The sequence below is a fragment of the Triturus cristatus genome, chromosome 7 (assembly GCF_964204655.1).
Source record: "Triturus cristatus chromosome 7, aTriCri1.1, whole genome shotgun sequence".
Taxonomy (NCBI): domain Eukaryota; kingdom Metazoa; phylum Chordata; class Amphibia; order Caudata; family Salamandridae; genus Triturus; species Triturus cristatus.
Window position 1 is genome coordinate 728,621,038 of NC_140590.1, and position 24,392 is coordinate 728,645,429.

Genomic DNA, 24,392 nt, shown 5'->3' on the forward strand with positions numbered 1-24,392 from the left:
GGTCTGATATGTTGAAAATCAATTTTTCTTGCCTCTGTGGCTCCTGAGTTCCATCTGCCCTTGGTCCGCTTGGTCCTGCCATTGCACCTGCTTCTGGGGATTGTTGCTCCCTCTTCTTTTTCCTCTGCCCCTGCTCCAGCCTCTGTCTAAAAAAGGTTGTTGGTGGAAGGGTGTGAATGGAGGTTGTGGGCCCTGTTGGTAGCCTGGGAAATGCCACATTGGAGGCCCTTGGAAGGGTGGCATCGACTATAGCCAAACATCGGGCTAGGTGGGCCTCACTGGTAATATTGTTGTTGGCCTTTCCAGCTGTCTGTGCCAGAATTACTGCTGTTGGATGAGTTCCTTCTGCAAGAAGTGGTACTGTCGTCGGATGAGTAGTCGCTTTGTGGCTGTTGAAAGTCATCTTTAAGGTATGGGTAGATTTTTTCTTTGTTGAACCGACCAATGTCCTTTTGGAGTTTGGTGATTTTTTCCATCATCAAGAACTCTTTGTTTTTTGATATTTCATTGTTTATTTTCACAAGTTTTGTCTTGAAGGCGGTAATGGTGATGCTCGCTTTTAGTGCTCCTTCCGCTATGGTGATTTTTATAATTAGGACATCAGCCAGGTGTTTGACTGTCTTAATTATTAAGATTAGCCAGTCCCTAGTGCACTTCCAGGCAACTAGGGACCATTCTTCCTTGAATTGTTTATCCTCCAGGAAAATTCTAGGCATGTTAGACACAATCAATCCATTGGGGGCTATATTTGCACGCAGGTATTCCGTCATTATCACGCCATGCATAATAATTTTCATCAATTGGTGTTTCATATTTGTGATACTGTTCCAGTCACCTCCCTGGCTGGTAGAGGCTACGGCTCCATCTGGGTCTAACAAGGAATGTGTTCTCAGGATTTTGGTCACCAAGTCGTCGTCAAATGCCAAACCTTGGTATTGCTCCATATTGGTGGTTGCAGCACCGGCCCGACGAGGAGCACAGCCCAATGATGAAGCATGACACCTTGCTAGGTGTGTGAGGGCATTCAATAAGAGACTTGCTTCCCCCTCCCCTTGTGAGGAACTGCACATCCTGTTGTCTTTCGCCCTTATTGGATGACCATGTCCTGACAGCTTTGGCCGAGTTGCTCCACTAGCTGTTTGTGGCATTCTACCGACTGAGGGAAGCTCCAGAAGGTGAATGAAGCCAGTGATACTGTGGATGGATGGGGTAGGAGGAACACGCTTGATAGCTAGCTGGGGTTAATTACATTTCCTTGAGGAGCCTTCTCTGGGATGCTTGTCCCATGGAGACATGTCAGCATTTGGCCTGGACAGAGGGTGAGCCCAAAACCTCTGCACCAGACGCCAGCAGGAGGCTTATTGTGCCCCAGTGCCACACGAACTGCCCAAGGTACTGACACACAAGGCTCCCCTCTCAAGGTGCCCAGTGGTGAAAAAGGCATAGGAGGGGCCCGAGCTTAGAAATAACTATCGAAAAAATCCTCAAGTTGCTTCCCATCACTAAAACGTATGCATGGGCAGGGCAAAGTCATTACGAGAAATTGATTTAGTGAAAGATGACATATTTTATTGTCTTTAAATTGCTTTAAATTAATAATCTTGCCCTCTCTTGTCTGGTATCCTTGACCCAAAAGGAGAGAATCTGAAAGGGAAACACTGGGAGCCTTTAAAGAACACGAAGGCGGCCGGGATCTAGCAAGAGTCTCTCCATCGGTGTAATATGTTTTAGGGTTATTTTTAATGAGTGTTTAAAGGGATGACTATGACTTTAACCCTGTTACCTCACATACCTCAGGGCAACCTCTGCCAGCAGAGTGCAATGAAGTGTAAGCATCTCACTACACTTTATTGCCCACTACTGGCGAGGTAGTGGTCCGAAAAAGATCCATCTGGAGATTTCATAGGCCAGAAACCAGGGGCGTAACGGAGGCCCCCGCAGCCAATGCATTGTGTTGGGCCTCGGAGTTCTGTGTTATGGAGGTGGCCCCCTCAACTCTCTAAGTCATACCTTGCAGAATGCGTGCAATGGCACGGACTAAGAAATAGGTAAACACTCTGGAAAATCACTCTGCTTTCCAGAGCAGACCACCTACATTATAGAGGGCCCCAACCCTTCAGTGCGACCCCATTGTGGCCAAAACCTATTAATATCTGAGTGATCTGGGAGACAATGGGCCCCTCATCAGATTTTGCAGGGGGGCTCCATCATTTTGTGTTACACCACTGCCAGAAACCATAGGATGCTGATGTCCACAGCAGTGACACAGCCAGTCTGTCATGGGCCCTAGTGCAAGGAAGGAAATGGGCTCCCTGGACGCTGTTTGTCTGTGAAATGCAGCAATAATTAGGGTTCAGTGGGCCTGGTGCCACTGCACCTGCTGCACAAATGGAAGTTAACCTCCCCGCCCCACCCCCACCCCAGGTCCGCACTCCGCAGTCTTGCAGCTTCTTTTTATAGCTCAGTATTGGCTGCTGTGTCAGACTGTTTGGCGAGCTCCATTATTCAAAAGCCGGGGGCTCCTTTATTCAAAAGCCAGGGGACCCTACACCATGAATGAATTAGAGGCCATCAGTGACGTTGCATTCTGCTGGTAAAGGTTCTGCACGTTGCGGCTGGATGCCGTAGGTCTGTCTGCCCTGCCTTGTTCAAATATTTACCACGCATGCTTTGGGCTGCTGAACAAGCCGAGGACGTGGAGAAGCCGCGGAACATCCGGTTGCTACAGTTTCAAAGAGAGAAACGTAACATACTGGTGAACAATCCCGTTATTGAAAGCACACACTGACGACCAGATCACCCAATCATTTCCGGGTCAGCGCTGCCGCCGCCGCACCCCTTTATCGCAGCATTCCACCCAGAATCAGTGCACGGACGAGCCCTGCGAACACAGCTTCGCTGAAGACATGAAAGTGTTTTTTTTCCTGCTTAGTTGTTTTTTAAAGCAGGTTTAAAGGAAACCCTGTAGCGTTCGTTCTTCAGCCAGGATGACCCGAAGAGCGAGAGACTGAGCTGTTTGTGGGGTGCAATGGACACGTCTTTTTGTTGTCCACTTGTACATGTGTGTGTCTGCACTCTGGCTCCTACTGATTAGGCTTAGGTGAATGTGCTGCCCTCTACTTTGCAGTCAAGGTCATGTTCTGAGCGCATCTGCCGAGGATTACGAAGGACCCTCAGACATGTCATTTTAATCCCGTGCCAAAAAGAGGGTACCTGATCAGAGAGCTGTAGAACTCCTGCCTCAGATACAGGAGGAAAGGCCTTTTCATATCAGGCACCATTCATATGGAACCAACTTCCAATTGCCTTAAGACAATGCCCAGACCACCTGAAATTTAGAAAGGCCTTGAAAACCGCCCTCTCTTAGATCAGCCCACCGTAACAACTTTCTTCAGCAAATCCGAGAGCGCCGAGATACCCCTCAGGGGTTAATTCATGCGCTATATAAGCTTACAAACTAAACTAAACTAAACTCTTCTTCATGAGCAGTGTCAGAGACAGGGAGAGCGTGCCCCAGGGCGAAGACCATGTGGAAACAGACATCTTCTGCCGTGGCCAGTCCAGGATCAGGCCTCTCCAGGGCACTAGGCCCACTCCAGCTGGCACCGACAGGATCCTCAAACATCACTCGATTCAGGGCTGTGTGAAGCCTTTACCTTTCTTGACTTGTCAGCAGCGTACAGGAGAGTAGACCAACGATTTCTACTAAACTGCCTGAAAAAGGACCTGTTTCTGATCCTTCACGCAGACTCGAACCAGTGCCTTACAATTGATAAGACCGTGTGATTGATTAAATGTGTCTCCTATTGTTTTTGCCGCTGCAATATATGTAGGTGGCCATCAGTGGAGGTGGTCTCACAAACCGAGCACTAAAACATTGAAGATAATGTCTGATAGTGGTTGTGATATCTGCATGTCCAGATGAGTCCATAAAACAGAACATAAGAAACAAAATGAAGTATGTCTCAGCCACATGTATTATAGGATAAAGGCATCCATATAGTGCTAAAACCGAGGCTCTTCATCTACATATATTCAAAGAGTCATTTGACCGCCATCCGGCCCATCTATTATCAAGATTGCTCACAACTCTACAGAGAGCTTTGGTTCCAAAAGTGCACACGGGAGCTCTGCCAAGTCACATCTCCCAAAGCCACATGCAGGACACCTCCGAGATGGTGACCTGAATCATAAACACTTTAACTAAAACCCATTTGAGCAACCACCAGTGGACTCTTAGGTTCTGAGAGGTGGCGGGAATGTGACAGGCTGATAAACAACCTCATAAGTATCACACCGCAATTTACCAAGTGGTGTAGTTGTCATAAATTGCTCAATACACACTTCTGCAGTGTCAAGCGCTTCTGTTTTTTTTACCACATATTGTTTTTGACAGTATTCTTCAAATCTAGCCAGATTTCTTCTCTCCTTCAAGTTTTATAATGTTTTTGCGTAATAGATTGTTCTGTCATTTCAAGAAATTATTCTGTTGTTATAGGTGGTAGTACCTTTTAACAGACCAACATATAGTGTATGGGACTGGTGTGACACATTGAACCACACAGGCTCCTCTTTACATGTAACTCTCAACTGACAGCTTGAAGGGTCCTTTGTGGTCTGGAAAGCTTGAGTAACATTCCACTTTTGCACTCAAATTATTGACAACAATACCAGAAATGAAACCCCTGGATTATACTCAATTATTCAGACTGTCCTTTCCTCATCCCAGGCCTTACCCATGAGACTGCCTCCCTGACAGAACCTTCCATGGCACACTTTTTTTACTTCCTACCCACACCTGGCCTAGCAGGACCCATAAAGGACGCAGTCCCCATTGTTTCTCCTGGTCACAACTATCCAAGCCTCAACTGAAGCTATGAAATGAGAATGGAGGAAGACCTGGGACGGGGAACAATCAATTAGAGTAGCAGATTACCGGATAGTAATATAGGCATGATCTCCTCCTGTTCCTCCCTAATCCCTATTCCTTCTCTTGAGGGTCTCTCCAAGCCTATCCAGCAGCTTCCACACCCGCACCACACATAAAGCATAAACCACCAAAGCAGAATGCAGCACCCCATGAACATCTAAAAGAACAGAACAATCCTACATAGACCTTGAGACAGCCGGCAAAACATTAGGGCTAAAAGACACATTTTTCCTGATAACTTATATCCAGCCGGTAGTGAGTCATGGATGCTCAAGGCCCGATGCTTGTTAGATACCTCGTAGCCAGGGAGATAGCAGACTTCACCCACTAACTTAAAGTACGGGCACAGAGTCATGAACCCTAGTGAGATGCACTAAAAATAAGAGAGATTACCAGAGCAACGAAAGGAAGGTGATTGCTGAAAATAAATCAAGACAGCCCTGCAGACATATAATGAATGTCATTTAGTTTTCTCTGGAGAGACCGATCTATGGTAAAATAAAGGGAGAATTGCTGCAAAATTCTCGGGAAATGTCTTGGCCACTTTAGGGAGAAAGGCTGGACCTGTCCAAATAACTGTTCTCCTTTTTGATAATTATAACCATCTGGCCAGGAATGAAACATAGATATGGCTCTTGACACACTATGGACCTCTGCCCATCATCTGTCAAGGGCTGGACGGTGAGACGGTCTGTCCGGTCCTTTCTTGATTTCCTGAGGAAAGAACAATTCCTCCCAGTTCACCCCTGCATAGAGCATGAAAGGTCTCCTGAAGAGGTCCCCAGCTTGGAGAAAAAATAACACAAAAGAAAAAAAAAAAATCTTTGGCATCGCTGAAATCACTGGAGCTCAAATGTCACCATGACCTCAAAATGATAAATACCTTGCCATGCCGGAAAGTAATCGCTTGTCCAACCCAGACACCAACTAGAGACATTGAAGAATCATTCAGGGATTGCAGAGCTGTTTTGATGTGTATAAAATGCAACTCTCTGATGAAGGCCACCCCCCGCAATGTACTGGGACACAGGTGTAAAATTCTGGATTGTATTAAGTGTACTCAATGGGATTTCTTCAAACTGTTATCAATAAGCATAGATTTCTGAATGACGAAACACATTGTACACATAAATGTAGGACAAATGGATAACACATTATTGTGTATTGACGACTTTTGTGCCCTAGGAAATCAAGAGGAAGCTCAGGTGATACATCCTTTGCTCAGTGCTGAATTCCAAAGCTTCACTGAGGCCGTTTATGCCTGCTGCTTTTGGCCGCTTGTGGGACATCCGTCCGGCTGTCCACGAGTACAGAGATGCCGGAACTATCCACGTCCGAGGACGGTATCCAAAGCGTGATGCCCAACAGTGGGAGGAGTGGAGAGGAGGAAAATTGGACATGGGAAGAAGAGTCCATCAAGCCTCAGTCAGGTAGGTATCATCAACTACATAAGCACCCTACTGAAATCTCCAGAAGAGAGGCAGATGAAAAACAGAAGCAATGTTGGTTAGCACATTTTTACAGGTCTGAACAGAGGAGGGCAAGGGAGTTTAAAAATGTGTGATAGATGGTTCTGTCATGGATGTGAAGCCTCAAGAGTAAGGCTTGGAAAAAGGAAGGAACATGAGGTGATAACGTACCAAGTTTTTATCTTTTCATTATTTTCTTGTGTATAAAAAGAGTAAAACAAAAAGATGATGTGTGAAATGCTTGCATTAGTCTCAGCCTCAGGTAATTTACTCTGGGCCTCATTGTCAAATGTCAAATGTTCTTGTTAAGCGCACATATCACCGGGGTGGTCTCATGGCGCTGGGCAGAACTTCAGCAGGAAGAAGATATAATAATCAGTTTACTGGGGAAAGAGACAAGTTTTTAATTCTCTTCGAAAGCATCTATGATCAATTATGGATAGAAGATGCGATGGTAACTTATTCCAAAGCGTAGGGGCCAGATAAGAAAATGATCGCCCACCGTTTCAGGATGTTCGAATACGTGGCAAGACAAGGTGGAGTTTGGTGCTAGATCTTAAGGGTCTGCCGGGCTTGTACCATTGGAGTTTCTTAGTTAGATATCTAGGGCCGATGTCATACAGGATTTTGTGAGTGAGACACAGAGAATTCCAGTCCACTTCTCTTTTTTCACTCAGGGTGCCAGTATAGACTTGGGCCAACCATATGCAAATCAGTCCTGGTCCACTCCTAACCGCCATTCCTTCTGCAAGGAAACACTGAAAACCCCTGACTGGGCATCATCAGTGAGGTGTGCCATATGTCAAGTGTAGGGCTTCCAGTTTTCCATTTTTACTGATTTTTAAAGACTAATACTGACAGAAAACAATTTTTTTATCTGTCTGTATTTATTTTTAAACACAGAAAAATACAGAAAATGGGCCTTCTTTGGATGATTTTCTCTACTGTCAGTCATGAGTGCCAGGTGTACAGATTGAGAGGCTGGGGAAATATAACATGCAATAGATTTTGTAATTAATCCTAATTAAGTGCAGATCTACAATTATTTATGCTATTCTACAATGCATGTGTTTTCAGATAACGCTATTGCACTGTATACTGCTGAAACATTTTGGACATTCAAATGGGAGTATACATTTATCAGTTGAATAAATGTGGAAAAATACCCAGTACAGCTCAATTTATACAGAAAAACACAAAATAAAGATGGATAAATACAGAAAACGTGAGCAAAAATTAATATGGATAAATACAGATGGAAATGTCGAAAAAATAAACACTATAAAACTGGGAGCTCTAGTCATAGCACACTGAGCTATGGACCTATTAGCTGGCATTCTCATTGCTTATTAAAAGGGGACATACTCTGTTGATAAATATTCATCCCTAAACTGTGGGTTAATATGTAGGTCATTGCTGTGTTTAACTATAAGCATTAAAACCGGTTTTATAAAAATGCCGTTCAAAGCTTTGAATGTTGCTTTAAACCTGCGTATATGTTAAATAACCTTCTAACATGTGTTCGGTAAATTCTTGATTTCGATATATTTGAGCTATAATCGTAGAAGATTTCCCCGGCCGAGTCCATGGCACGTACCACGGTCACTTGGCAGAAGCAGAGCGGGGCCTGGTTGCTTCTCGAAGCAGAGAAACCTTCCCAGGTACAGTGCCGCGAGCGGAGATCCTGGGCCGAGGGTATGTGCTGACTGTCACTGGGCGCACTGCTCGGGGAGATTCCCACAGCACCAGCGCGAGTGCGGACACGGCTGGAACGCCTCGCCCCGCCCCGCCCCGCCCCGCCCCCGGAAATAATGAAGAGGATGAAAGCGGGGTCTGGAGACACAGACAGATGCGGGTCCCTTCATATGGATTCAAAGAGCGGCTCCGGCGCTTTAATGTAGAGGGAAAGCGAAAGGAAATGGGAGAGAGGGGAAGCGGGGAAGCGGGGCAGAGAGAGAGAATGGTGAGAGAGAAAGACAACACAAAAGCGAGGGGGGAGAGGAAGGGAGACACGGACAAAGTGCAAAAGAGAGACTCGCACAGAGAAAACAGACACATAAAGAAAGATGGGGTAACCGTTGAATTATTTGCGAGTGCAAATAAGAAGCACAGAAGGGAGAGAGAGAGGCCGAAAAAGAGGCACATGCCTAACGGGCGTAGCTTAGTCAGGAAAACGGGGGGAGGGGAGCTTCCTATATCCCAACTGTCACGCTGGTTAAAATACATTATATGAGAAGCAAGGCAGAGGCTTAAGGGGGAGTAGGAGGGGAGAGGAGTGAAGATTGTGAGAGATGCTCAAAACTCAATATTTTGCAAAACAACAATTTTTAAGACCTCTAAAACAGAGACGAGTGTGTGTGTGTTTGTCTGCATGTGTATGTAAAAATCCCAAATTAAATCCTACAAACGCCTCACCATACCGACTAAAAGCACCTGTACCCAACTATTTACTGCATCATACATTTATTGGGGGGCGGGGGGGGGTGTAATACCTCAAATACCAATCCCCCGAAACTACGCCCCTGAGAGAATGAAAAAGACAGCAACTCACAGAGGTGACGCTCCGTGTGGGTCATGATGTCCTGTCCCTACAGCAACAATATCAATGAATAGCACACAGGGCCGGACTGGGAACTAAAACCGGCCCTGGCAAAGTGCTCGGCATGCCCCCGGATGTTGGGGGTGCCGCCGAGCTCTTTGCCAGGGCCGGTTTTCGGCCGATTTTGTTACAGGGCCGATTTTGCAGCTATGCTGCAAAAACGGCCCTGTAACAAAAACAGCCCCCAGGGGCCCAAAACCGTCCCCCACCCATGCGGCGCACTGGGGGATTGCCCGGTGCCCGCTACGGCCAGTCCGGCCCTGATAGCATATTACGCTCTGCACTGCTGAATGAGTGCATGGTTTATGGAGTGACATATTTTCATGTGTATTACATTTGTGTAGAAAAAGGTTATTTAGCTAAAACCAGGATGCCAGGGTTTAAATGTATACAGTAAAATAAAATCCCTTTGCCCTATGGTGGGTTGGCTGGCCTAGGACTACCCACAGCGGTCAAAGACTGTTGTAAGCATGTACGTAGACTATGATAAAAAAAAAGGCAATAAACCTAAGTCAACATGAAGTTATGGTTATCTTTGGTTAGAATATGTTACAGCATGTTTATAAAAAAAGTTTAGAAATTCACTATAAAAACACCCAGTTGAAGTGTGGTTATGATTGTGAATTAAAACTGAAAAAAGCTACTGAAATTCACAATTTATTGCAAGGATAAAAACACATAACTTGCAAAGCAGCTGTGCAAACCATAACTTGCGCACCAAATGCAATGCTTATGACCTCACAATATTTATATCAAAAAGTAACATCTAAAAGCACGATTTTTATTTATGTTTAAATAATTAAATAATAATAGATATTCAAAACAATAAATAATGCTGCATTCATAGTTGTGTCTTTCATAGTCTTAAGGGTATTATTACATGTCATCTCATCTATAAGATCATACAACATTTGCAACTTCTGCTGTCACATCAAGCGTGAGGTCATGGGCATTGAATTTGGTGTTCTTTGGTGAGGTTTTCATGCCTTTTGTGAGAGTTATGGATTGTGGTCTTAAAAACAAAAAAACAAAATATATATATATATATATATATATATTCACTGAAAAAACCATAGGTTTCACACATGTTATAGTTAGCGGAAATTTTACTGATAAAAAACCAATGAAATTGCCCCGTTATAGTTAGTGCTGGCAACTATAACTCACGCGACCGCAATCCTCTGCTGATGCTAATACTGTATTTAGACACTTATTTGCCCATGTCTTCTTCCATACATTTTTAGCTATACATATATTACAAATATTTTTTTTTATAAAGACACATATGTCATCAGCAGAAGATTGCGGTCGCGTGAGTTATAGTTGCCAGCACTAACTATAACGGGGCAATTTCATTGGTTTTTTATCAGTAAAATTTCCGCTAACTATAACATGTGTGAAACCTATGGTTTTTTCAGTGAATTTGCAAGGTTTTTTAAATGCTAATTCCTAACTATAACGTGTGTGAAACCTATGGTTTTTTCAGTGAATTTGTACGGTTTTTTAAATGCTAAGTTACTTTACGCCATTCGAGGCGTGCGCGCCCACTTAACGCAGTGCGTTCCGTGCACGGTTTTTATCAACTTTAATAAGCCCTGTACATTTGGTGGCCTTCGGCCACCAAAAGCACAGGGGGTGGGGTCAATGTGGATAGTGTTTTTTTTATTTCGATTTTATAATTTCATGTTGCCAAAATATAGTTTTTTTACTGATGTAATAAGCCCTGTACATTTGGTGGCCTACGGCCACCAAAAGCACAGGGGGTGGGGTAAGTGTGGATAGTGGTTTTTTTATTTCTATTTTTTACCGTACGCTTACGGTAAGCGTACGGTAAGCGTACTCGGCGAAATTGCCGAAAAAAAAATAAAACCGTTTTTGCTCTTGGGGGATGTTTGGGGACTCCCTCAACATGACTATGTGGGAGGGAGTTGTCAAAACAGCCCCGTAACATGTTTTTGGGCATCATGTTTGATAAATAACACTCAGTGCGAGAGACAAAATGGCGGACGCCGCTTCCTGGTTTCGGCCGATTCGAATGTTTACTAAGATCTAAGAGCCAATCAGAATCACGCTCGCGCACGCCACCGTACGCGTACGGTAAGCGTACGGTAAGCGTACCGTAAGCGGGCTCAGATATATATATTGATTTAAAGGCTATTTTCTCAGAATCTACTGAACAGATTTACACCAAACCTACAAAAGGCACTTCCTTGACATAGGGACTACCTCTCTGCCAAATTTCTAGTAATTCTGTTCAGCCGTTCGGGCTGTAGCTCTGTCTAAAGGTCCTATGGAAAAATGCATGGGAAAAACGCGTTTTGGGACCCCCCTTTTATCTCAGCCCCCGCTTGACGAATCCCCCCGAGACTTTCAGGGTAGGAGCGGAGCGTAGCGCCCCACCTATTTTGAGAAATTCGCGAGGATTCATCGACCGGCGCCAAAGTTATTCAAAATAGAATGTTGCGGATTTCCTATGGAAAAGGGGTCCTAACTATAACTACCTACTGGCGACCGCCAGTAGGTAATATATATATATATATATATATATATATATATATATATATATATATATATATATATATATATATATATATATATATATATATATATATATTATCTACTGGCGGTCGCCAGTAGATAGTTATAGTTAGGACCGTGTTTCCATAGGAAATCTCAAAATTCTATTTTGAATAACTTTGGCACCGGTTGACGAATCCTCGCGAAATTTTCAAAACTAATGGGGCGCTCCGTTCAGCTCCTACCCTGAAAGTCTCGGGGTGATTCGTCAAGCGGGGGCCGAGAAAAAAGGGGGGTCCCAAAACACGTTTTCCCCATGCATTTTTCCATAGGACCTTTAGACGCAGCTACAGCCGGAACGGCTGAACAGAATTACTTGAAATTTGGCAGAGAGGTAGCCATAAGGTCAAGGAAGTGCCTTTTGCAGGTCTGGTGTAAATCTGTTCAATATTTCCTGAGAAAATAGCATTTAAAAGCATATCAATATCTATACGTGCGCAGGGTGCGCACACCGTGCGCGCACCGTGCGAGCACCCTAACGTGCGCGAGCGTAATTCTGATTGGTGGTTACATGTTAGTCAACGTTCGAATCGGTCGAAATCAGGAAGTGTCGGCCGCCATTTTGTTTGTTTTCAGTGCGAGAGTGAAAAAGGAAGGAGGCGAACGTGAAAAGGGGGCAGGGTAGAGAGTTCCTGACCCCCTAGCCTTTGTCAGGGGGTCCCTGAAGGACCCCGAAGGCAGAAAATATATATATATTTTTTAAATCGCGGGGTGCGCGCACCGTGCGCGCACGGTGAAAACCAAAAAAAAATAATAATAATTTTTATACGTAGTTTATTGTAAAATAAATATATAAAAAAATAATACATAAATAAATTAGCATTTAAAAAACCGTACAAATTCACTGAAAAAACCATAGGTTTCACACACGTTATAGTTAGGAATTAGCATTTAAAAAACCTTGCAAATTCACTTTAAAAACCATAGGTTTCACACATGTTATAGTTAGGTGGATATTTCACTCGTAAAAAAACAATGAAATTCCCCCGTTATAGTTAGTTCAGATAACTATAACTCGCGCGACCGCCACTCTATCACAAGGATGATGTCATCAGTGATGTCATGAGTGATGCCACTGACCATGTCATGAGTGATGTAATATGTGACGTCATGAGCAGTGGATTGCGGGCGTGCGAGTTATAGTTATCTGAACTAACTATAATGGGGGAATTTCATTGTTTTTTTACGAGTGAAATATCCACCTAACTATAACATGTGTGAAACCTATGATTTTTTAAGTGAATTTGCAAGGTTTTTTAAATGCTAATTCCTAACTATAACGTGTGTGAAACCTATGGTTTTTTCAGTGAATATATATATATATATATATATATATATATATATATATATATATATATATTACCTACTGGCGGTCGCCAGTAGGTAGTTATAGTTAGGACCCCTTTTCCATAGGAAAACCTCAACATTCTATTTTGAATAACTTTGACGCCGGTCGACGAATCCTCGCGAATTTCTCAAAATAGGTGGGGCGCTACGCTCCGCTCCTACCCTGAAAGTCTCGGGGGGATTCGTCAAGCGGGGGCTGAGATAAAAGGGGGGTCCCAAAACGCGTTTTTCCCATGCATTTTTCCATAGGACCTTTAGAACGAGCTACAGCCCGAACGGCTGAACAGAATTACTAGAAATTTGGCAGAGAGGTAGTCCTCAGGTCAAGGAAGTGCCTTTTGTAGGTTTGGTGTAAATCTGTTCAGTAGATCCTGAGAAAATAGCCTTTAAATCAATATATATATCTGTGGAAGCTTACGGTGCGCTTACCGTGCGCTTACCGTAAGCTTACCGTACGCGCACGCCGGCGTGCGCGAGCGCGATTCTGATTGGCTGTTAGATCTTAGTAAACATTCGAATCGGTCGAAACCAGGAAGCGGCGGCCGCCATTTTCTCTCTCGAACTGTCAGGGGGGTGAATAAAAAAGGTGGATAATGTGAAAAGGGGGCAGGCTCGACAGTTCCTGACCCCCTAGCCTTGGTCAGGGGGTCCCAGAAGGACCCTCAAGGGCAAAAATTAAAAAAAAATATTTTTCGAAAAATCGCCGTATGCGCGTAGCGTACGCGCACGGCGACCTGCGAAATTACGCATACCGTGCGCGCACGGAAAAAATTTTTTTGCGAAAAGGGAAGCTTAAAAAAAAAAAAAAAAAATTGTGAGGTAAGGTTGGCTCTTATAAGAGCCGTTGGGTTCATACAGGGATGGAGGAAAGAAAGAATGGGAGTATTATGAGCGTCTACAAACATGCTGGTCTATCTTATTGTTAATAAGGGGAAGACTGACCTCCCCAAAAACAATAAGACCACCACATTTTGTACACCTCATTTCAACACTCGCAAATCGAGGGTTGATGTCCAAAGGAAAAGAAGAAGGTGATGCTCCAACAACAGAGGAAGGGCTCAGCTGAGCTGCCGATGATGTACTCGGCTGAGCATCTGAGGCTGGGCTCTGGTGACTTACTGAAGAGTTTTCTCCAGTATGTCGAGCAAAGGTCCTTGGGTGTTTGTCCTGAAGGTGTCTCATCATAGAGTGATTTCCAAAGGAATATTTCCTACTTGGATTTCCTCTTGATAAAACACGATCACAAAGTATGCAAGTGACCTTTGGAGCATTGACCTTTTTCTCCCCCTCTGGAAAAGTGAAATACTCCCATACAAAAGAAGTCTTTTGTTTCCTCCTTCTCTGGATCATGGTGGTGCTGCTGGCCTCACTCTCAGAAGAGCTCTGCTGTTCTGCCATTGTATCCCAATGTCAATCCAGCTCCTGCTCCTAGAGAATCACAAGCAGAAATGAGGGGAATGGGTGTGGTGTGGGAAGAATCTGGAACTGAAAGTAGTATCAACCAATGAAAAGTGTTCTTTCAAGCAGTAAAGAGGGGAATGGGTGTGGTGTGGGAAGTTTCTGGAAGTGAAAGTAATTTCAACCAATAAAAAGTGTTCTTTGTAAGTCACATGGCCTACCGTGCGCGCACGTGACGCTTACGGTGCGCTTACGCAGCGCTTACGTCACTTTCGCGCATGCGCATTACACGCCCCTGCGTAACCGCGACGTTGCTTCCGGGTGTACGCGTACGGCACGCACGTATCACGTATCGCGCATGCGCATTACACGCCCCTGCGTAACCGCGACGTTGCTTCCGGGTATACGCGTACGGCACGCACGTATCACGTAGGCGCGCTGCACTAATTACGTCCAGAGCGCGTAGCGTCAGCTTACCGTACGCGTATTTTATAAGCGCGTAGCGTCAGCTTACCGTACGCGCACGGAAAAAAATGCATAAAAAAAAACCTTTCGATAATGCAGGATATAGTACATAAATTATTAAAAAAAGGCTTACAAAAAATGAAAAAAAAAAAAATTGCATTAAATAAAAATAAAAATATAAAAACGAAAAAAAAAACCACTATCCACATTGACCCCACCCCCTGTGCTTTTGGTGGCGTTAAGTGGGCGCGCACGCCACGAATGGCGTAAAGTAACTTAGCATTTAAAAAAACGTACAAATTCACTGAAAAAACCATAGGTTTCACACACGTTATAGTTAGGAATTAGCATTTAAAAAACCTTGCAAATTCACTGAAAAAACCATAGGTTTCACACATGTTATAGTTAGCGGAAATTTTACTGATAAAAAACCAGTGAAATTCCCCCGTTATAGTTAGTGCAGGCAACTATAACTCACGCGACCGCAATCTTCTGCTGATGACATATGTGTCTTTATGAAAAAAAAATATTTGTAATATATGTATAGCTAAAAATGTATGGAAGAAGACATGGGCAAATAAGTGTCTAAATACAGTATTAGCATCAGCAGAGGATTGCGGTCGCGTGAGTTATAGTTGCCTGCACTAACTATAACGGGGGAATTTCACTGGTTTTTTATCAGTAAAATTTCCGCTAACTATAACATGTGTGAAACCTATGGTTTTTTCAGTGAATATATATATATATATATATGTATATGCTGCCATATACTGAGATAAAAAAAAACTGAAATGACTTCTTCTTGAATCTTTCTTTGAAGGTTCTTTATTCTTTCTTTAGATACTGTTCACAATACAGCATTCAGTCTCCAAAGTTGTGAATAGCTGCAAATAGCCAACTCGTGTTTCGCATCCAATTGCGCTTCTTCAGGGCTCTAGGATACAGGTTTCTAGGTCTTCCTTGGCTTATAGTTTCTGCTGTAGTGCCTTATTGTCTGTTAGACGTACATTTTAAGTCTTTATTGTTTTCTTTGATCTTTAACTCTTGTTTAGACCAGAACCACTTATTCATTGAGAAAATTCTTCCATATTCATTCCATGAGTTAGTCCCCTTGATAAGGGTCGTGAGGCGTCTATCTGTCTGCGTGGTTCTCTCCGGAAACGAAACAGATCGTTTATATATATATATAGTGAATTGAAAATCAGACATTTAAATCGGAAATATCTTTCTTTTTAGCTTCCTAATAAGCTTAGTTGAGCTTCTGTATTTTGGAAGCACATGGTGAAGCAAGATTCTTTCTCACTCCAGAGGATTATTACACACAAAAGTGTTGATACGTAAGAATTTGATAGTGTTGTCTGTTTTTGTTGATTCATGAGAAAACTATATTTGAATAGAGTCACTTGAATTGTGTATTTTAGTTATTAAGTGTCAATATGGTGCATGTCAAACCCTGATCGTGAGGATTAAGTTGGGGAATACAATACACCCCAGTCACGTAGATTCACTATGATTTACAGATGAACAAACAACAGGTTTAGAAAAAACAGAAATGACTGTAATTGATGCAAGACGTTTTCCGTGTTGTGGCCCCAAGGTATCTCCGTTCCCAGATAATATCAATCGGGATTCCTGCTTTCTCAATTCTTTTTCTTGGTCACCTACCCTAGGGTGGGCCTTAACATGTCTAATGCCACAGTAACTGAATTTCAACAGGGACTGATTATTAAATTGTTCGAAATGGCAGGCCAGAGGATAGCTTTTGTCACCATTCTTTATAGCTCTCATGCGTTGCAAGATTCTCAGTTTCAATTTGTTTACTGTGCTGCCCACATATAACTTCCCACAGCCACATTTGAGGATATAGATGACATAATCAGTATTACACGTGATTCTGTCCTTAACTTCATGACCCTCAAATGTTACAATTTAATCCATATTTACATGCTTTGCCGGAATTACATTTCACAAAGCCTTCCATTTTATCCGTTAGTCAGTTCCCTCAAACATTTTTTTGGTGGTCTTTCTTTTGTACATAGTGGCTGGATGTTAAAATATCTCCTAGTGATTTCACTTTTTTTCGAAGTTATTTGTGGTCCTCTCTCTGCAATCTCCCCAAGATGTTCATCATTTTTTAGGAAATGCCAGCTTTTTTAAAAGATCTTCTTGATGTTAAATTGGACCATATTGTATTCCAAAAATAACCTCTCCACTACCTGATCCTTTCCATTTTTTTTTTTTTTTTTTTTTTGAAACCGTTTATTACATGTTAAAAAGGTTACAGGTATGGGCCTACAACCATCCGGCCGGCCGCTAGAGTGGCAGAAGCATATGACATACCTACAGTAAAAGTCTCTTGGCGGTGCAGATCGGTAAATCAGGAGATATCAATGGCGCAGGCCACATAACTCCAAGCCCACAATACGGTTTCCTTTTTTTCAAAACAGAACAACACAAAAAACCACACCCGCAAGGCAACCCGCAATCCAAAGTGACGGCACGTGCTCCTTAAGTGGGGGATCCCAACCAGCAGCCAAACTCTGAAGAGGGGAATGGGAATAGATCAAGGACAGGGGAACCACATGCCCGCGGCTAGGGGAGGGGGTCGGCTAGGGGGACGGAGCTGGTGAGGCGGCCGGTAGCAGTGGCGGCTCACAAATACCCCCGCGATAGGCGTTCCAGGGGCCCCAGATTTTCACCCACGCCCCAGGCTTACCCCTCGCCACATACACTACCTTTTCACGAAACATACACCAATCCATATGTTCTTTCCAGGCCAACACCGCCGGGGGCCTCTGGGATCCCCACAATTGAGCAATGTCACGCTTAGCTATCATGTATCCCAGAGTCACCCACCGCTTCTGCGGGACCGAATAGTCATTTGGTTCCCACACATTCAGCAAGCATCTCCTCGCTTCAGGCAACAGCGCGACACGCGTAACCACACGCAGGACCTCATGCACACCACGCCAGAATCGCTCCACCTTTGGGCACTCCCACAGAATATGCATGAAAGTTGCCAAAGCACCACAGCCACGCTTACACAATCCGTCACCAGCAAAGCCCATACGTAGAAGCCTTGGCCCCGTCACGTAAACCCGGTGGAGGATCTTAAGCTGGACGAAGCGAAGGCGAGCCGGGATGGCCACCTCCTTCGGAGAGGCCACCGCGGAGATCCTGTCCTCGTCGTCCAGTTCCAACCCGTCGGCAACCCAGGCCTCGCGGAGGCTAGTCAGCAGGCACGATCTGTCGTTGATCAGCTTTTTATATATAAGGGAGATCGTGCTGTCTGGGACATGGCCATCCAGCACTCGGTCCTCCAGGGGGGAAGACTCCGGAATGGACGCGACATCCGGGAAGACGGAGCCTAGCGCATGGCGGACTTGTAAGTACCGAAAGTACTCACTGCCCTGCAGCTGAAACTCCGTCTGCAGCGTCTCAAAAGTTTTGAATCCCCCCCTCGTCCAGAGATCTCCCACTGTGCTGATTCCGATCGTGTCCCACTTCTCGAAGCCCTTCGATGTCCACAGGGAGCCCAACCTCTCAGACGCATATAGCGGTGTCGCCCGGGTCAAACGGTCCTTCCACCCCATCGCTGCATTAGCCGCGTGCCAGACACGCACCATGACACGCGTCGGTCCCGTCAGACGGGAGTCGGGCGCGCCAGAGTAGAGCGCTCGATTGTAGTCGCCACCGGGCAGGAGCATCTTGTCCATTTCAAATGCCGGGTTCAGGGCGGGCCCGTAAAGGCCATGATTAATTGCAGCTAGCTGGGAGGCCCAGTAATACCGTTTAATGTCCGGGAGGGCGACCCCCCCATCGTACCACGGGAGCGTCAATTTAGCCAGAGCAATACGCGGCCTCCCGTCCCAGAACAGGCGCCGCTGCAGGCTCTCCACCTCACGGAAGTAGCGCGCCGGAACCAAGTCCATAGTATTCTGAAGCGCATACAGAAAGCGCGGCAAGGACATCATCTTAAACAAGGCCGCTCGGCCAAGCGGCGAAAGCGGAAGACGCCGCCAGCGCGCAACGTCCTCCCGCAAGCGCTGGAGGGGGGGCAGCAAGTTCCGCTCGTAGCGGACCTCCGGGTCTAGAGTAATATATATACCCAGGTACCGGAACCCCTGGGAGGCAATCTGGATCGGGCAGTCCCGTGGTAGGGCCGGAGCCTCCCCGGAGAGCACATACACGCAGGATTTCGCCCAGTTGATGACAAGGCCTGAGTTACGACCGAAGGAGCGCAAAACATCAACCAGGACAATCAGCGAATTGCGCGGGGAGGCGAGATACAAAAGGATATCATCGGCGTAGAGGGACACGCGGTCCTCATGCTCGGGGGTCCAGCGGAGACCACGGATGGAGGGGTGCCACCGCAGCCACTCCGCCAAGGGCTCCAAGGCCAATGCAAACAGGAGCGGTGACAAGGGGCAACCCTGACGCGTACCCCGCCCCAGCGCGAAGGGGGCCGAGACTCGCCCATTCACCACCACCTGCGCCAATGGGCCCGAATACAACAATTTGACCCAGCTAATGAATCCCGGTCCAAATCCAAATTTCGCCAGCATCGCCCAGATGTATGGCCATTCAAGCGTGTCAAACGCCATGGTGGCGTCCAAGGACGCCAAGATGGCCGGCTCCCGCACAAACGGGACACGCGCGAGCACCCCATGCAAGCGTCGCAGATTAAGAGCCGTGTTGCGATGGGGTATAAAGCCAGATTGGTCTTGGTGGACCAAATCGCCCACCACGCCAACCAGCCGGTTGGCCAGCACTTTGGCGAGGATTTTGGGCTCCGCGTTCAAGAGCGAGATAGGCCTATAGGATGTAACCCGCTCACGGGGTCTCCCCTCCTTGTGGATCACCACGATGGTGGCCAGACGCTGGTCCGGCGGGAGGGAGCCCTGCGAGCGGGCCGCCAGGAACATGGCGCGCAGGTGGGGCGCCAGTACATCCGGTCGTAGCTTGTAGAGCTCGATGGGGATACCATTGGGGCCCATGGCCTTGCCGGATGCGACCGAGCGAATAGCCAGGGCAATTTCGTCCGAGGTGGGAGGAGCGTCCAGCAAATCCCTGTCCTCCACCGTAAGGGAGGGCAGCGCGATGTCCCGAAGCAGGGCATGGGAATCTTCCTCCGAGCAGGGAGAAACCGGGGAGTACACCTCGCGGAAGTAATCCGCGAAGCAGGAGACAATGGCTTCCGGCTCGGTGACAGGCACACCATCCATCCCCTCAATCAAAGGAACCACACGACTCGCTCTCTCCCTCTTGTCCAACCACGCAATCAATTTACCAGCCTTATCACCCACATCATACAGTCGCCCCTGTTGCTCTCTACTGAGGCCCCTGGCCGCCTCCGTGACGAGGGCCCTATAGGCCGCCTGCTTGAGGTGCAGAACATGCAACTTGGCGTCGGTTACCCCGCTCCCCAGGTCACCCTCTAGTTCCGCAATTTCGGCCTCCACCCGGGTTACCTCCTCCCGCTCGCGCCTCCGGGCCTGGGAGATACAGGAGAGGGCCTCCCCTCTGAGAACTACCTTAAAAGCCTCCCACAGGGAGATGGCCGAAGGGACAGACCCCACATTCTCATCAAAGTATCGCTGTAAGGATTTGATCAAGTCGGCACGAATAGTGGGGTCACGCAAGTACCAAGCATTGATTGGAGCCACCCTGCCCCCCCCCCTAGGGAAGACATCGAAATGTAACAGTACTGGGGAGTGATCTGAAATGCCCCGCGCCAGATGGCACACCTCTCCCACCCTCCCAGCATAGGCCGCCGGGACAAGGATGTAATCAAGCCGCGAGAGGCTACCATGGGCACCCGAGTGGAAGGTGTATTGCCGCTGCGCGGGATGCTTTAGTCGCCAGCAATCCACCAGGCCCAGAGTATCTAAAAGGCCGGATAGCCAGGCCTGTGCCCGGGGGAGGTCCCTAGGGGGATGGCGATCCAGAGACCCAGAAACTACCGCATTAAAGTCCCCCCCAACCACCAGCAGGCCACCCGGGAGGTCCAGGAGGAGGCGCCCCAAATCCGCAAATGTAGTAGATTGTAACCCAGGCGGGACGTACACTGATATAAAAACAAACACTCTACCCTCCATTCTACCCACCAGAACAGCGTAGCGTCCCCTCTCATCATGGCGCACCTCATCAATCTCCAACGGGAGCGAGTTCTTAATCATGATACCCACCCCCCGCGAGCCCGAGGTGAAGCCCGAGTGGGCCACCAAACGATAGCCTCGCCGATTCATGGCATGAAAGGAGGTACCTATGAGGTGTGTCTCCTGCAGGAAGATAACATCTGGTGAGATACGTTTCAGGTACTGCAGGACCACACCACGCTTAATCCTGTCCCCCAGGCCGTTAACATTCCATGACAACACAGTCAAATCCCTACCCCCCATCATACGTAGAAGCAATCAGTCGTCCCCCACAGAGCATCTCGAGAGCAACAATACAGTAAAGGGCTTGCCTTGCGGTGCAAACAAACGACACACCCCCCCCCACCCCCCCATCCCAACAGAACTCCCCCCTCCCTGCACCCCTGCATGAGCCCAAACAGCCCCCCCAAAGTGCAGTGTGCCTGTCGCCCCATAGATGAAAAACTAACTAGTCCCCCAGAGGAGGAGGGAAGCCCCCAACAGACCCCACACGACCTCCATCGGAGGGGAACATACACGATCAGTAAATGGTAAAGGAATGTTGTCCAGAGCAAGGCCTATTCTTCACCCCTCAGTTCTGATCCGGCGGGCCCTCCCCGCCAACCGCACCCCCCCCACCCCCTCGGCCCCGATCTCCAGGCAGAGTGTCCAACCAGTCCCCAGCCGCCTCGGGTCGGTCAAAAAAGTGTGTGCGCCCATCCACCTCCACCCTTAGCTTAGCTGGAAAAAGCATTGAGTACTTAAGGTTCAGGTCCCGTAGGCGACGTTTAACTCCGAGAAAACTCAATCTCAGTTTTTGGACCGCCGGAGTAAAGTCTGGGTAGAAATGCACATCCATGTTATCAAGCTTGACCGGTCCCTGTTGCCTGGAGGTCTGCAGGATAGCGTCTCTGTCCCGAAAATTAAAAATCCGGGCAATGAGAGGCCGCGGCGGGGCACCGGCCTTAGGTCTGCCCCCCGGGACCCGGTGAGCACGTTCCACCGCAAAAAGCTTACTCAGCCCCCTGGGCTGAAGATGGGTAAGGATCAATTCTTCCACAAAAAGATCTGCCGCCTCTCGTCCCTCCGGCACTCCCACAATGCGAACGTTATTCCTCCGGGCCCGACCCTCGGAATCCTCCAGTCGCCGGTCCATCAGGGCGCTCACCTGGCCAAGCCGGCGCACCTCCTTTTGGAGGGCCACCACGTCCGTCGTGAGGCTCGTTGTGGTGTGGGCCAGGGAATCGACCCGGTCGTTGGTTTTGGACAAGTCAGCCCTCACAAGGCTAACATCCACCAGGACCGAGTCTATCTTTTGCGCTAAGGTGTCGAAGCGCTGGTCCACCGAGGCCTTCATCTCTGCGATGGCGCCCATGACGTCCCGGAGGGTCAGATCCACCGGTTGAGCAGATGCCTCCGTCGGGCCCGCTGGGGATGTGCGCGATGTCTCCGGAGATCCCTTCTGGAGGGTGTAGCGGTCCATACTGTTGGATTGAGGCGCCGGGCCGCGGCGGGTCGTCTTCACCTTCGCCCGGTCGCCATCTTGTTTGGTGGACATGCCTGCTCTCCCACCGTCGTGCCAATCTCCTCGAAAGGGCCGGTAAACCAGTTCACGGGTTCCGGGGGGGGGGGAGGGCGACCACTGGGCCGCAGGACGACTCACGGCCGGCGGGTCAGCCGGACACCTGGACAAGGCCACACCAGCGCACCCCGCTCCGCAACCCTACCTCGCTTGAGGGCAAGGAGAGCGCAAAAGCGAAAGTGAAAGCACGGGACACGCGAGTCGCCCAGCCCTGCCCGCCGCTGTTGTTCGCTTTGTCCCCGGATCGCCCCACTACTCCAATCCGGGGGGCCAGCGCGGAGAAGGCCGCAACCTTCAATCGGTGCTCCCACCGGTGTCCGGGGTCTAATTCGAAAAGGAAAAACGGATGGCGCCTCAGCTCGGGTTCACCGATGCAGTCCCCTCAACAAGGACAGGATATAGCCAGGATTAATTCAGGAGGTCGTGGTGGTCCTCGGGAGCCTCGCACCTACGCGGCCATCTTGGTTGCGCGCTAGGCTCGATCCTTTCCATTTTTGATGTTTTGTGAGTACAATAACTGTTCTCTCGTTTTATCCTTGGCTCTTTTCTTGGCATTTTCCAGTACTTCGATCAGATATCCCCACTCTCTGAAGTTTTTGACCATCTTGTACACCTTCTGATCATACATTCTTCCATGGAGCAAATCCTCTTGGACCTCAACATCTGGCTATATGGTATGCTCCATTTTAGGGCATCCGGATGGCCACTATTTGCGTGCAGCAGGGAGTTTGCTGCTTTTGGTTTTCTATACATCATAGTTGTTGATGTGTTGTTAATAACTTCCAATTCCACATCTAGAAAGTTGCACAGTTGCACAGTTGACTGCTCCATGTATATGTATGTGTATATATATACACACACACACACACACACACATATATATGTGTATATGCATGTAGATCGAAGTCATCGCAAACCTTTCTGACTACTAAGCACTCTCAAACATCCTATTCAAACTTTCACCTCCTTTTTATCCAATTCCCCCAACTACCAGATGCACAATTCCTCTACTCTCAATAATCATTTGCAACTTCCAAGATGGAAGCTTAGCCCGGAGCTCCGAAGCCCACACAACATAAGCAGGGGTCACCAGGCCCTCACTATGCTGAGAACCTGGTCATAAATGGCAGGGATCAGCAGCGTGAGCCTGGTGACATAGCATGGGGAGCAAATGAGTTACTAGAGAGGGCATGGTTGCAGGACATGACTTATAGCCTTGGTCATGTCCAGACTAGGTTATTGTAATTCACCTTACCTGAATATCGAACATCAGCACCAGCCACGGCCAGCATAAGAAAATGTGGTGAGGCAGGGTGTGAGGGGGGTTGAGTCGACAGACGATGGCATAGGTATAATTAAATAAATAAATAACCCCTATTCTGTGGTCTGTCGGCTTCCCCCCTGCCCCGCCCAGCCTCACCGCGCTTACCTGTGCCGGCCGCCGCTGATCAGCACTCAGGCAAAACTTCAGGTGACACAGAATGCGCTCGCCAGAGCTATTCTTGGCATTCCTAAGTGCCAGTCAGTGGTTGCAGGGTTTGGTGAGCTGCACTGGCTCCCCATCAGGAAGCGCATTTTGTTGAAACCCATCTGTATTGTTCATACGGCCCTCCACCTTCCTAGCCTGCTGAGGTTAAAGGTATGTTTCATCAGTATACTCCAGGTAGAAACCTTCGCTCTGTCAACCGCAATTTGGTCATCGTACCCAGGGTCCAGAGAAAGAGATGGGGATACAGAGCCTTCTCAGTCGCTGCCATCAGGCTCTGGAACTCGCTTCATCAGTCTCTGACGACAATTACCGAACATTTGCCTTTTAGAAAGGCACTTAAGACCTGCCTCGATACCATCTAGATAGCTTTACCTAGAATCAATTTGCTTTGACTGACAC

The 24,392-nt window shown here is 47.3% G+C and overlaps 1 pseudogene; it reads left to right on the forward strand.

Moving 5' to 3' along the window:
- The first annotated feature begins 6,245 nt into the window (after nt 1-6,245).
- LOC146810439 (uncharacterized) overlaps nt 6,246-24,392 on the forward strand; it is a 63,708-nt pseudogene continuing 45,561 nt past the window's right edge.